Below are 15,600 nucleotides of genomic sequence, written 5' to 3' on the forward strand. Positions count from 1 at the left end.
TTTTTTTTTTTACTTTTAAAACTTTTTTGTTACCTAAAACACAAGCACACATTAGCCTAGGCCTACTCTGCGTCAGGATCACTGATAGCACTGGCCCCACCTCCACATCCTCTCCCACTGGAAGGTCTTCAGGGGGCAGTAACACTCATGGAGTTGTCATCTCCCAGAATAACAAGGCCTTCTGCTGTCTACCTCCTGAAGGTCCTGCCTGAGGCTGCTTCACAGTGAACTTTTTTTTTAGTATAAGTAGAACGCTGTAAAATAAATATTTAAAAAGTATATTATAGTAAATCCATAAACCAGTAGCATAGTTTTCTATTATCATTAGCAAATATTAGGTACTGTACATGATTGTATGTGCTTGACTTTTATATGACTGGCAGCGCAGTAGATTTCTTTACAGCACCATCACCACAAACACCTCGGTAATGTGTTGTGCTATGATGTTAGGACAGCTAGTACGTCACTAGATGGCAGGAAGTTTTCAGCTCCAGCATACTCTTATGGGATGACTGTGATATATGTGGTTCGTTGTTGATGGAAATGTTGTTATGTGGCGTGTGATGGTATATCTTTCTCTGAGGTTTATTAAAAGTCAGGAAGCTTCTACAAGGATTGTGAGGCCTCACATTCATGACTCCGGGCCCTGACCAGGCCCTCCTAATAGCTCCTATTTGGCACTATCTGCATTCGCCACGATTCTGGCATTCTTTTCCCTATTTCCATGTCTTTTCCGTGCTGTTCACTTTCTCAGAAATGCCTTTTCCTCCTCTTTTCTGCTTGTCAAACACATATACTTTCATATAAAGTAGGGGTCCCCAACCCCCCGACTGCAAACCAGGTACACCTGGCCGCACAGCAGGAAGTGAACCAGAGGCGGGCGAGCATCACCACTTGAGTTGCGCCTCCTGTCAGATCAGCAGCGGTCATTAGATTTTCGTAGGAGCACAAACCCTATTATGAACTGTGCATGCGAGGGATCTAGGTTGCAAGCTCCTTATGAGAATCTAGTGCCTGATGATCTGAGGTGGAACAGTTTCATCCCGAAGCTATCCCCCCAAACTGGTTAGTGGGAAAATTGTCTTCCGCAACACTGGTCCCTGGTGCCAAAAAGTTTGGGACCTGTTGATATAAAGGAACGAGAACACCTGTTTTACTCACCAGACAGAGTCTTTGCCCTGCCCCTGTCCTGCCATGGCGCTTACAATATAGGCGTTTGTCTCATAGGCTAGAACTATGCTTTTTTTCTCTGGCTTTCTCATCATTCTGTGTAAGACCTTAATCTTACCTTTTTTTCTCTTGTGCACTAATGCCTGGCACACCATAGAAGCCCAGGAAATATTTTAAACATTTAAGTAACTGCTCCTAATTCTGTCTCAATCAGAACTAGGAGCAGTCCTACTTTCTACTTGCAACATATTTGCCTGTCTTCTTTGCCACTAACCTTCATTGAGAAAATAATCTGTGAAAGGTCATTATCAAGTTATCTCAGCACTTATTTAATGTGTGTTTAGCTGCTTTACTGTCACATAAAAACGTGCCATAGTAAAATAAAGTAATAAAGCTGTCAATAAAAACCCCACTTCCACTCAATATTTAATGCTAAAGAGCTAGAGACATTTGAGATTTTCTTTTTTTTTCTTTTTTAAAAATTTTATTATTATACTTTAGGTTTTAGGGTACATGTGCACAATGTGCAGGTTTGTTACATATGTATCCATGTGCCATGTTGGTTTGCTGCACCCATTAACTCGTCATTTAGCATTAGGTATATCTCCTAATGCTGTCCCTCCCCCCTCTCCCCACCCCACAACAGTCTCCAGAGTGTGATGTTCCCCTTCTGTGTCCATGAGTTCTCATTGTTCAATTCCCACCTATGAGTGAGAACATGTGGTGTTTGGTTTTTTGTCCTTGTGATAGTTTACTGAGAATGATGTTTTCCAGTTTCATCCATGTCCCTACAAAGGACATGAACTCATCATTTTTTTATGGCTGCATAGTATTCCATGGTGTATATGTGCCACATTTTCTTAATCCAGTCTATCGTTGTTGGACACTTGGGTTGGTTCCAAGTCTTTGCTATTGTGAATAGTGCCGCAGTAAACATACGTGTGCATGTGTCTTTATAGCAGCATGATTTATAGTCCTTTGGGTATATACCCAGTAATGGGATGGCTGGGTCAAATGGTATTTCTAGTTCTAGATCCCTGAGGAATCGCCACACTGACTTCCACAATGGTTGAACTAGTTTACAGTCCCACCAACAGTGTAAAAGTGTTCCTATTTCTCCACATCCTCTCCAGCACCTGTTGTTTCCTGACTTTTTAATGATGGCCATTCTAACTGGGGTGAGATGGTATCTCATTGTGATTTTGATTTGCATTTCTCTGATGGCCAGTGATGATGAGCATTTTTTCATGTGTTTTTTGGCTGCATAAATGTCTTCTTTTGAGAAGTGTCTGTTCATGTCCTTTGCCCACTTTTTGATGGGGTTGTTTTTTTCTTGTAAATTTGTTTGAGTTCATTGTAGATTCTGGATATTAGCCCTTTGTCAGATGAGTAGGTTGCAAAAATTTTCTCCCATTGTGTAGGTTGCCTGTTCACTCTGATGTTAGTTTCTTTTGCTGTGCAGAAGCTCTTTAGTTTAATTAGATCCCATTTGTCAATTTTGGCTTTTGTTGCCATTGCTTTTGGTGTTTTAGACATGAAGTCCTTGCCCACGCCTATGTCCTGAATGGTATTGCCTAGGTTTTCTTCTAGGGTTTTTATGGTTTTAGGTCTAACATTTAAGTCTTTAATCTATCTTGAATTAATTTTTGTATAAGATGTAAGGAAGGGATCCAGTTTCAGCTTTCTACATATGGCTAGCCAGTTTTCCCAGCACCATTTATTAAATAGAGAATCCTTTCCCCATTGCTTGTTTTTGTCAGGTTTGTCAAAGATCAGATAGTTGTAGATATGCGGCATTATTTCTGAGGGCTCTGTTCTGTTCCATTGATCTATGTCTCTGTTTTGGTACCAGTACCATGCTGTTTTGGTTACTGTAGCCTTGTAGTATAGTTTGAAGTCAGGTAGCGTGATGCCTCCAGCTTTGTTCTTTTGGCTTAGGATTGACTTGGTGATGCGGGCTCTTTTTTGGTTCCGTATGAACTTTAAAGTAGTTTTTTCCAATTCTGTGATGAAAGTCATTGGTAGCTTGATGGGGATGGCATTGAATCATAAATTACCTTGAGCAGTATGACCATTTTCACGATATTGATTCTTCCAACCCATGAGCATGGAATATTCTTCCATTTGTTTGTATCCTCTTTTATGTCATTGAGCAGTGGTTTGTAGTTTTCCTTGAAGAGGTCCTTCACATCCCTTGTAAGTTGGATTCCTAGGTATTTTATTCTCTTTGAAGCAATTGTGAATGGGAGTTCACTCATGATTTGTCTCTCTGTTTGTCTGTGATTGGTGTACAAGAATGCTTGTGATTTTTGTACGTTGATTTTGTATCCTGAGACTTTGCTGAAGTTGCTAATCAGCTTAAGGAGATTTTGGGCTGAGACAATGGGGTGTTCTAGATATATGATCATGTCATCTGCAAACAGGGACAATTTGACTTCCCCTTTTCCTAATTGAATACCCTTTATTTCCTTCTCCTGCCTGATTGCTCTGGCCAGAACTTCCAGCACTATGTTGAATAGGAGTGGTGAGAGAGGGCATCCCTGTCTTGTGCCAGTTTTCAAAGGGAATGCTTCCAGTTTTTGCCCGTTCAGTCTGATATTGGCTGTGGGTTTGTCATAGATAGCTCTTATTATTTTGATATACGTCCCATCAATACCTAATTTGTTGAGAGTTTTTAGCATGAAGCGTTGTTGAATTTTGTCAAAGGCCTTTTCTGCATCTATTGAGATAATCATGTGGTTTTTGTCTTTGGTTCTGTTTATATGCTGGATTACATTTATTGATTTGCATATGTTGAACCAGCCTTGCATCCCAGGGATGAAGCCCACTTGATCATGGTGTATAAGCTTTTTGATGTGCTGCTGGATTCGGTTTGCCAGTATTTTATTGAGGATTTTTGCATCAATGTTCATCAAGGATATTGGTCTGAAATTCTCTTTTTTGGTTATGTCTCTGCCGCTTTGGTATGAGGACGATGCTGGCCTCATAAAATGTGTTAGGGAAGATTCCCTCTTTTTCTATCGATTGGAATAGTTTCAGAAGGAATGGTACCAGTTCCTCTTTGTACCTCAGGTAGAATTCGGCTGTGAATCCATCAGGTCCTGGACTCTTTTTGGTTGGTAAGCTATTGATTATTGCCACAATTTCAGAGCCTGTTATTGGTCTATTCAGAGATTCAACTTCTTCCTAGTTTAGTCTTGGGAGGGTGTATTTGTTGAGGAATTTATCCATTTCTTCTAGATTTTCTAGTTTATTTGCGTAGAGGTGTTTGTAGTATTCTCTGATGGTAGATTGTATTTCTGTAGGATTGGTGGTGATATCCCCTTTTTCATTTTTTATTGCATCTATTTGATTCTTCTCTCTTTTCTTCTTTATTAGTCTTGCTAGCGGTCTATCAATTTTGTTGATCTTTCCAAAAAACCAGCTCCTGGATTCATTAATTTTTTGAAGGGTTTTTTGTGTCTCTATTTCCTTCAGTTCTGCTCTGATTTTAGTTACTTCTAGCCTTCTGCTAGCTTTTAAATGTGTTTGCTCTTGTTTTTCTAGTTCTTTTAATTGTGATGTTAGGTTGTCAATTTTGGATCTTTCCTGCTTTCTCTTGTGGGCATTTAGTGCTATAAATTTCCCTCTAAATTGATGTTATCAAGATCGGTAGCTGATCAATTTGCCTTGAAATACTGCTCACTTGATGAATGAAACTGTAAATTGTTAGAATATGGTGTGTTCTGGAAAACAATGTGTTTTAGTATTCTTTACGTAATAGTCTCCAAATAAGGTCAAGATAGGAAGCAGCCTCATGCTGTGAAGCACCTGGTGTTTCTAACAAAGCAAGGGCGGTGATGACTGCTGATTAGCCACCATAGTCACCAAAGAGTCAAGAAAAATGCGACCACCTTCTTGAGGGCGTTAGAGTTTATAAGGTACCGCCACGTCCATTTTCTTACCTAATCCTCGTAATGATTGCAAGAGAGATAACAGTATCCTCATTATCCAAGTGAGGAAGCTTGGGTTCAAAGAGGTTAAATGGTATTCAGAGGTCACACAAAGCTCAATACAATCCCAAATGTTTCTTGACTCCAAACTGGGTTCTTTCTGCTATGATGTAGCTACTTCATTGCTAGGGGACTAAAAATTTCAAATCTGTACAGCTGTATTAAATATTTAGGAAGTCTACCTTTGTGATTATTTTTAATTTTTTTATTTTTTAATTTTTGTGGGTAGTATATATATGTATATGCCATATATATATGCCCCATATATATATATGCCATATATTATGCCCCATATATATATATGTGCCATATATATGCCCCATATATATGGGGCATATATATATATATGGCACATATATATATATATATATATATATATACATATGGGGTAAATGAGATGTTTTGATACAGGCATGCAATGCAGAATAACCACATCATGGATAATGGAGTTTCCATCCCCTCAAGCATTTATCCATTTTAAAATGTACAATTCAGTTATTATTGATGATAGTCATCCTGTTGTGCTATCAAATATTAGGTCTTATTCATTCTTTCATGATTAGTATTTAAAGAGTAAACTTCAAGTAGTGTCCAGGGGATAGGTGGACTCTAGAATAGTTGTAGAGTTTGAATGTACACAAACCCTAATGCAAATGAGTTATTTCAGAGTCGTGCTACATTTCAAAAAACTCCAACTGATTGTCCCTGACAGTTTTTCAGAATTCCGCAGAAAAGTAAACCTTTATTTCAAAATTATGCTTTGAAGTTTGAAGATAAAAGGAGAGCTGTCTAAGGCCCAGTGCTCAAATGATGGACTAAAAACATTTTAGAGAAATTCTGGAGAGGTTATCAGAATTTGAAATGAATGTGGTAACAGATCCCCTATAGTTCAAGTCCTCAGTACTGCGTAACAGGGTTTAAAGCAGCTTAGCTCAGACTAACGCATACAAGAATCAAAGCCTTTTACAGGGTTTTGAAATGTGTTTCATTTTCTCAGGAAAGAGAAAAGCAGATTCCTTACTTTTATGTACCTGGTCACTTAGGAATATTTTGTGCTGTATGGTTCTGGTCCATTCTTAGAGCAATACAGAGAAACACAGTAGAACTTATTCAGATCTGTGATTGCCAGCTGTTGCCTGGGCAGTGTTTCCCATTGCCTTTTGTTGCCAGAATGAGCTAGCATTGTTTTGGTGAGGATCGGAAGCCTGTGCCCTGACATGGAGAACAGTACATGCACATCCCCAGCCATGGCCGGTGAATGAAGGTGTCATGGTCGGTGAGAGGTTCAGCCATAGCACCTGGTGCTAGAGTAACTCAACATCCATATGCAAGTGCAGGGCAAAATTGTGAACTAAAATGGCCTAAATTTAGCAAATGTTTTAAAAATTGGAAAATATCTTTATAGACACTAATTTATAATGGAGGTCTGAGTTGGTGTTTTGGACTGAATTTGTGTTCCTCCCTGATTCATATGCTGAAGTCCTAACCCCAGTATTATAGATTGTGACTATATTTGGATAGGGTCTTTAAGAGGATAATTAATTTAAAATGTGATGATCCATTATGAATGGTGTCTTTGTAGAAGAGGAGATTAGGATACAGGCATTGTACAGAGAGAAGACCATGGGAGGACGCAGGGAGAACACATCAGCAAGCCAAGGAGACAGATCCCAGTAGAAAGTAACCCTGCCAATGTCTTTATCTTGGGCTTCCAGCCTCCATAACTGTAGAAAATGTGCTTATTGTTTAAGCCACTCAGTCTAAGGTACTTGGTTATGGCAGCGCTAGAAAATTTATTCAGCTGGTAGCCCCAACATGGGGACTGTCAGTTAGACACAGCACTTTTGAGCTGTAACTGTCCTCCAAAAATCTGTCTTTAATTCTCTACTTCCCACAGTAGGTCTCTTGAGAAACAAGTGTAAAAGTTTATGTAAACCCTTGTTCAGTTGTGTTTAAATATTGTTTTAGAAGAATTATTCTTACAGTCAGAGGAAAGTTGACTTGGTTATGATGATGTTAGTGGGTTGAAGCTGGCTAAGCCACCAGTAAGGGAGCAAGTGGAAAAATATTTATTATCTAAAATTGTTTTAAAATTATTAATAACATAAGCTCTTGCTTCAGAATACTTAACGTATAACAGACATGAGAATCAGTGACTGGGGGAAGATTGGTCATGAATGTTTCTCAGCAGGCTCCCTGTCATTCAACTAGGTCCATGATCTGCAGTGAGTGGAGACAAACCTATAGCAAACCGGTCTCTGTTATTCTCACAGGGATAAAGGATGGGGAATGGGGACCCCTGGACTCCAGGGCACAGCTGGGGCTGATGGTGAAATTAACCTGGGAGGTGCTTTCATTTCTATTTTATCTGGTTTAGAAAACCATAAAAAGTAAGCAGATTTAATACCCATTAAATCACATCTAATTTTAAAAACCTGCTGAAGATTAAACCATTTTTTCAGAGTCAGCATTATGATTCACTTTTGTTCACAATCCTCATGGATTTATTTTGAAATGTTAAGTAAACAAACTTTTCATTCTTTCTTGTTATCTTCACAAACAAATATGTATTTGAAAATGTAAATGATAACAGGCACAGTGGCTCATGCCTGTAATCCCAGTACTTTGAGAGGGGAGGCAGGAGTTCAGGACCAGCCTGGGCAACATAGTGAGACCCTGTGTCTACAAAAAAAAAAAAAATTAACCAGGCTTGGTGGCACGTGCCTGTCCTCCCAGTTACTCAGGATGCTAAGGCAGGAGGATCGCTTGAGCCTGGGAGGTTGAGGCTGCAGTGAGCTGTGATCATGCTACTGCACTCCAGCTTGGGTGACAGAGCTAGGGGATCTGTTATCATGTTCATTTCAAATTCTGAGCTAGACTTTATCTCAAAAAAAAAACAACAGCAACAACAAAAAAAAGAAAATGCAAATGATTTAGAGATACTTTCAATGATCTGAAGTTTTTGGTAAAATTAACATAATCCTTTCATTAGTTTATGGTTTTAAAATTAGGCCCTTTCTAATTTTGATTAAAATAAATGAAAAGGGCTTTAAAATTTCTTATTGTAATAAAGTATAAATAAAAATATTTATCAGTTTAACCATTGTAAATATACAATTCAGTGCCATTAAATGCATTCATAGTATTGTGTAACTGTCACCACAATCTATATCCAAAGCATTGGTATCATCCCTTACTAAAGCCCTGTACTTAAACGACAACCTCCACTTCTCCCCTCCACCTAGTCCCAGACAACTTTTATTCTATTTTCTTTCTCTGTGAATATGCATATCCTGGGTATCTCATACAAGTGGAATCATACCATGGTTTTCCACATGTGTCTGACTTATCTCAACAAGCACGATGTTTTCAAGATCCATTCATGTTGGTAGCATATATTAAAATTTCCTTACTTTTGGTGGCAGAGTCATATTCCATTGGATGGATATACCACATTTTGTTTATTCTTTCACCTGTTGATGGGCATTTTGGTTGCTTCCACCTTTTGGTTATTTTGAATAATGCTACTATGAACATTAATTTACAATATCTGTTTGATTTCTAAGGGCTTTTGATACAAGTTAGATTTAGGCCAAGTCAGATTGGAGATCAAGTTCAATGTAAGAATGGGAAAAATCATCTATAGAGCAAATAACTATTGCTAAGTTTAGAGAATATAGTACCTTTATATAAGTACATATTGCTCATTATTATTAATACATATTCAATTAATACTTGTTGGTCATAGATAAGTTGTAAGTTCACTCTATATTTGTTTTTATGGCTATTACATTTATCCTAATTACCACTGACACAAACCTGAGAGAGCAGCAATGTTGATGGGTGTGGCTAATTTTATTTTTTAATTTCCTAGTTATAAGCAAAGTAACAGGAAAAATTAAATGACTTCTAGTAACTGGCATTACTGTACCAAACTATGGGCAGTATGTCGGAGGCTTGCAGGTTCCAGTGAAATTTATGCTCACCTTGCTTCTGTATTGCTATTATTAGCCCCAAACCACCCATCTTGGTTCATCTTAACATAGTGCTTTATTTACAGTGCATGTTAATGTTTATTTCTTAACACTAATTAAAATTTAGCCATGACTCCTTGAGCAGGACATGTAAGCATAATAAGAAGCACTTCTGTATGTTCTTACTTCCAAGCAAGAAGCTGCAAGATTCCTGTCCACCCACTATGCATATGGGATTTATTCATCCTGCTAGGTAACCTCCTGTCCCCTTGTTGACTTCAGTTTTTCTAGCATAGCCAATTATTCTTGGTTAACATTTTTCTTAAAACTTCTGGTTAACATTTTTCTTAAAACTTCTGGTTAACATTTTTAATGTTGAATTCATTTACTTCCTCACACTTTCTATAAGTTTCCAGAGTAGGAAAACCATTCCTATATTATTCACTGGCCACCATCTGCTCTCATACTCCTCACTTCACCTCTCATGGGCCTCACCTTTGCTCGCTTCTTTTGTGAAGCTCTTCAAAGCTTTCTCTTTTCTCAGGATGATGTTTTCTCCTGACATTTTCTTTCTTCTTCTTTTTATTCTTTTGAGACAGTCTTGCTCTGTTGCCCAAGCTGGAGTGCAGTGGCACAATCTCGGCTCACTGCAACCTCTGCCTCCCGGGTTCAAGTGAGTCTCATGCCTCAGCCTTCCGAGTAGCTGGGATTACAGGCATGCACCACCACGCCTGGCTAATTTTTGTATTTTTAGTAGAGATAGAGTTTCACCATGTTGGCCAGGCTGGTCTTGAACTCCTGGCCTCGTGTGATTCACTGGCCTCAGCCTCCCAAAGTGCTGGGATTACAGGTATGAGCCACTGCACCCTGGCCACACCTGATATTTTCGGAACATTTACTCTTTCCATCTATCCTAACACTAACTGTCATGCAAAATGCACCAATGCCTTTGTATTTTTGCAATGTGAAGAATCATGTGTGTTTGTGTGTGTGTGCTAAGTGTGTTCTGAGATTTGATTCTCCTGTTCCTTCATTGCAGCTAGTTTATTTTAGGTTATATTCTCTTAATAAGAAGAGACTATGTTGACTTACTTTGGATAATGTCACAAATAGATTGCTGTGTACTAAATGGTTTCAGTGATAGTATTTTTGAGTGATAACTACTTACAAATATTAAAAATATGAATATAAAAATTATTCAATATTCAGCCAAAATCTTTTAGGGTTAAAAGCCTCAACTGGGTTATTTTTATGATTCAGGAGTTCTTCCCAAAAGGATGGCAATGCTGATTGGCATTGATTCATGGAGATGAAGCTCTTAGTCTTCTGCCCTTCAGGCTTAAACAGAGGAGGTTTGCATGTAGACAGTCTATGCTGATCACCGAGACAGAGAGGTGCCTTCTCCATTCATGCTGCCTTTTTAAAAGTTGTCTTTTTCTTCAAGGATAGACTCTGTGTTAATGTCAGCCCAGTTCTCTGTGTATACATGATGGTGGGGCCTAGGGGATGGGGGATGGGTGGATTGCAGGAAGCTTGTCTCAGTGTGCCAGGTTTTGTAGGTGACAGGGTGTAGTAATGGTTTCTTACATGAATGATTGCTATAGCTAATGGAGGCCTTGTGAAAATAATTCAGATTAAGCTTCTGGTTTGCTTTAAGCTTACTGACCCAGTGTAAGTGAGTGTAATTCAGTGGAATCAGTGAATTTGTATTCTTAGAGTTAATAGCAATATATTCTTGCAAATGAAGAAACCATGAATGAGGTTCTTAATTTGCTTTTCTGCGTCTTCCATGACCTTAAGAAGGATTTCATGAGAGCACTGGGGAAACTTTAAAAAAATTCTCTTTACAAACACTTTACACGTCACTCACTGTTAAACATGATTTATGTTGATAACTGTGCTAAAGTGAGAAATAATGCAAAATAGGGAAGGTCATGGTTGTTTTATTTAAGGGACACCATGCCTCTAACCACCTGAGGATTGTAGTGACCTTACCAGTAATGTCAATGGAATTATTATTATTTGTGACTAGAAAATGGCTTATGACTATAAAGAAAAGAGAGGAGAGAGAGAGAAGGAAGGCTAAAAGAAGGGAGGAATGGAGGGAGATGAGGTGGCAAAGAACAGAGGCAAATCTAAGGCAATCTTCAGAAGCAGTAAAGTAAAACAGAAATATTGGTTTGCAAGGCAGTAGCACATAATAGAATCTTAGGGTCTAATTTCATTAACATCCTTGCAGCAAATAATTTTCCTGAATGAAAGGAACCAGCTGCACAAAGCAGATTTACATTTTCAGTAGCAACCCAATCTAGCAACTTTGTGAGCATCTTAGGATTGGTTTAGTTTTAAACTAATAAAATCTTAGCTGCCTGACCCGGGAGAGCTTGTTCTCATTAGTAACTGACACAAAGGATTTTGCTGATTGTCTGCATGGTTTCTGATTCCCAGAAAAAAATGAGCAGTGAATGTTATAAAGGCCCATAAGTTATGGGATGTGAGTAGGAAGCCGAAAACTTAACAAGAAAACCGTAGGGAAGAACCCATCGTGAGATACATGGATGATGTTTCAGATTCTCAGGAGATTAACAAAGTCTGTGGAGGTATTTATCCAATATGATGTTTCTTGGGCATAGGAAAAGTTTTTTAAACCATCGACCAGCCTCCAGAAAAAGATATATGATAAGGTAAAGAAAGTTAGTCAAAAAGAAAAAGAATCTGTGACTCCATTAAGGAACAAGAGCTACTTTGCATAAAACTGATGTGTATTTTCCTCAGTACCATGCCCTGAGTGTGTAGGAGAGGGAGTTATTATAACCTCATTCCTGCTCCCACCAGAGTACCTGCACTAGAAACTGTTTTATCTTTTGGGGTTCTGGGTATGATCCTGTTTAACAAGATATTTTGACTACAAAAGTATAATTTTTTTGAACTATCTGCCTGTATCATTCACTTCTTTGAGCATGGAGGCAATGGAAAATCTTCTTACTACAATCAAATAGTTGCTTCATTAGAGAAGATTTATCCACAGAAATTGATGAGATTAAGTGTCAAAGCATTGTTGTTTCACTCAGTGCTTCTTTGAGGTTCAGAAGTACTTCCTTTGTACACTTAAATGGCAGAAGTGAGAAGCCAAACTTCACATTTGCTGATACCTCTAAATAGCTTTCTTGTCATCATCATCAGTAAACACATACAGGTTGGTAGACAGTAGATCCATGGACCAGGGGCAACAAAGAATTGTGCATGAATTTGTAGTTTATTTGAGAAACAAAACATTCACACACAGAAAACTGGTAGTACAGTACAGGAAGTCCTAACTTATTGTCATTGATAGGTTCTGGGAAACTATGACTTTAAGTAAAACATTGTATATCAAAACCAATTTTACCATAGGCTAATTAATATAAATGAGTTAAGTTACTGTGTGATATTTCTGGTCAAGAAAACATCACCAACCTTCAAAATAAAGACCCAAAAACCTTCTAATATTATATTGAAACAAATGTGAGCTATGTGTAAATGTAAGAAAGATTAATAAAAACAAGTAAGACAATTATTTATTCAATTTTTGGTGAATCAGTGAATGATGGCAGTAGTAGTAGTAGTGGTGGGTTAAATCAAAGAATGCATATTTACAAACAAAGTTATTATGAGCATGTCTTACCATCCTATCACCACACAATTAAAAAAAATTAATGACATATCATAAAAAAGGATTCCTGGCATTGAAAAATTTAATGAATGAAATAACAATACAGTTGAGACCTTCAACAATGGATTAGATCAAGCAGAAGAAAGAGGGACTAAACTTAAAGATAGGTCTTTTGAAATAACCCAGTCAGACATAAATGAATGAAAAAAAGAATTTTAAAAAGAAAGCCTAAATGGCATATAGGACACCATCAAGTGAACAAACATTCAAATATTGTGAATGCCAGAGGAGAAGAGATAGAAAAAAGCATTGAAAAACCTATTAAACCTGAAAAAATAAATAAAAATCTCTTAAATCTTAAAAGAGATATAGACATCCAAATATAGGAAGCTTAAAGTTTTCTGAATATACTTAACTCAAAAGTCTCCTCTTTGAGGCACATTATAGTTAAACTGTCAGAAGTTAAAGAGAGAATTCTAAACAATAGAAAGAGAAAAGCATCAAGTCACATATAAGAGAATTCCCATCAGATTAACAGCAGATTTCTCAGCAGAAACCATATAGGTCAGGAGAAAATTTAGTGATATATTCAAAGTACTGAAAGAAAGAAAAAAACTCCTCATGAAGAATACTATATTCACCAAAGGTGTCCTTCAGAAAGTAAGGAGATGTAAAGTGTTTCCTAGACAAACAAAAACTGGTGGGATTTGTCACCACTAGACTGACTATATGAGAAATGCTTAAGAGAGACCTACATCTGGAAGTGAAAGGATGCTCTCCATCACCATGAAAACACACTACGATATAAAACTTATTGAAAGAGCAGATACGTATATGAGAAACAGAAAGGAATGAAATGTTATTACTACAGAAAGCTACCAAATCTCAAAGGTAAACATCAGAGAGGAAGAAATGAGTAAAGGATTTACAAAACAAACAAAAAACAATGAAGAAAATGACAGGAATAAGTTCTCACCTGTTAATAACAACCTTGCATATAAAGAGTTTAAATCTCCCAGTTAAAAGATATGAACTCACTGAATGGATAAAAGTATGTAATGTAGCAAGACCCAACCATATTCTGCCCACAAGAAACTGACCTTACCTATAAAGACATATAGATTGAAAGTGAAGAGATGGGAAAAATAATTTATGCAAAAAGAAACCAAAAGTCTTCAGTAGTTACTATACTTAGACAAACTAGATCTTTAAGTCAAAAAACATAAAAAGAGACAAGGTCAGTACATAATTATAAAGGGATCAATTCAGCAAGAGGATATAAATACACACACACACACACACACACAAACACACACCTAACATTGGTGCACCAGATATATAAAGCAAATATCATTAGCGCTAATCGAAGAGATAGACTCCATTACAATAATAGATGGGGACTTCAACACCAAACTTGCTTGCAGCATTAGATAGATAACCTAGACAGAAAATCAACAAAGAAATATTGGACTTAAACTACCCTACAGACCACATGGACCTAGCAGACATTACAGAACCTTTCATCCGACAACTGCAGAGTACACCTTCTTCTCATCAGCACATGGAATTTTCTCCAGGTTATACTATATGTTAGGCAACAAAACATACTTCAATAAATATAAAAAAGTCAAAATCACTTCAAGTATTTGATCAAAACACAATGGAATAAAACTACAAATCAGTAACAAGAGAAATGTTGGAACCTGGAAAAATATGTGAAAATTAAATAATACGCTCCTGAATGATAATTGAGTTAATGAAAAAGTGAAAAAGGAAATAAAAAAAGTTGAAACAAATGAAAATGGAAAGACAACATACCAAAACCTATAGGATTTCACAAAAGCAGTTCTAAGAGGGAAGTTTATAGTAATAAATACCTACATCAAAAAGTAGAAAGATTTCAAATAACCTAATGATGTACCTCAAGAAACCAAGAAAAGCAAGAACAAATCAAATAAAAAATTAGTAGAAGGAAAGAAATAATAAATATCAGAGCAGAACTAAATGAAATAGAGACAAAAATAGAGACTAAAATAGAGATTAACAAAATGAAAACGTTGGTTTTCTGAAAAGATAAAATAGATAAACCTTTAGCTAGACCAAGAGAAAAACAGAAAAGACCCCCAAAAAAATTAGAACAAAAAGGAGACATTACAATTGATACCACAGAAATAGAAAGAATCATTAGAGACTATTAGGAACAACTAACAACAACAGATTCCTGGACACATATAATCAACCAAGATAGAACAAGGAAGAAATAGAAAACCTGTACAGCCCAATAATTAGCAATGAGATTGAATCAGTAATAAAAAGCCTCCCAACAAAGAAAAGCCCAGGATCAGATGGCTTTACCACTGAATTCTACCAAATTTATTAATTAGAATTGAGACAGATCCACAATTATTCCAAAAATTTGAAAAGGAGAGAATTCTTCCTAACTCGTTGTAATAGGCAAGCATAACCGTGATACCAAAACCAGACAAGGATGTAACAAATAAGACAACTACAGGCATCATTATGATGAACGTAAGTGTAAAAATCCCCAATAAAATATTAACATAGTAAATCCAACAGCACATTAAAAAGTTACAAAGACTATACTTTCAGGGATCATTTCTATAGTTCATTACTAGAGAAGTTTCTGTGAATGGGTAGAGCACTGGAAACCATGAGGAGAAGGCACAGTGTTCTCTCCTGAGCGTGAAGCTGACTCTAGGTGTTGCTTCACTGAACCTGCCATGTGCCATTGATGATTGTTCTTGTCTTCCTCTGGGAGAGTAAGATGGAGAGCATGCAGTCTGAGTGCTTC

At 37.2% G+C, this 15,600-nt stretch overlaps 1 protein-coding gene and 1 non-coding gene across 19 annotated transcripts in view; both read left to right on the forward strand.

Annotated features, from left to right (window-relative positions):
* PTPRM (protein tyrosine phosphatase receptor type M) overlaps nucleotides 1-15,600 on the forward strand; it is an 834,094-nt gene that overhangs the window by 411,689 nt on the left and 406,805 nt on the right. The window lies entirely within an intron of this gene.
* Nucleotides 15,383-15,598, forward strand: LOC129461836 (small nucleolar RNA U3). Its single transcript, XR_008650700.1, has one exon. It is a non-coding gene; the product is annotated as a small nucleolar RNA U3 (small nucleolar RNA).

The sequence above is a fragment of the Symphalangus syndactylus genome, chromosome 1, assembly GCF_028878055.3.
Source record: "Symphalangus syndactylus isolate Jambi chromosome 1, NHGRI_mSymSyn1-v2.1_pri, whole genome shotgun sequence".
Classification (NCBI taxonomy): Eukaryota; Metazoa; Chordata; class Mammalia; order Primates; family Hylobatidae; genus Symphalangus; species Symphalangus syndactylus.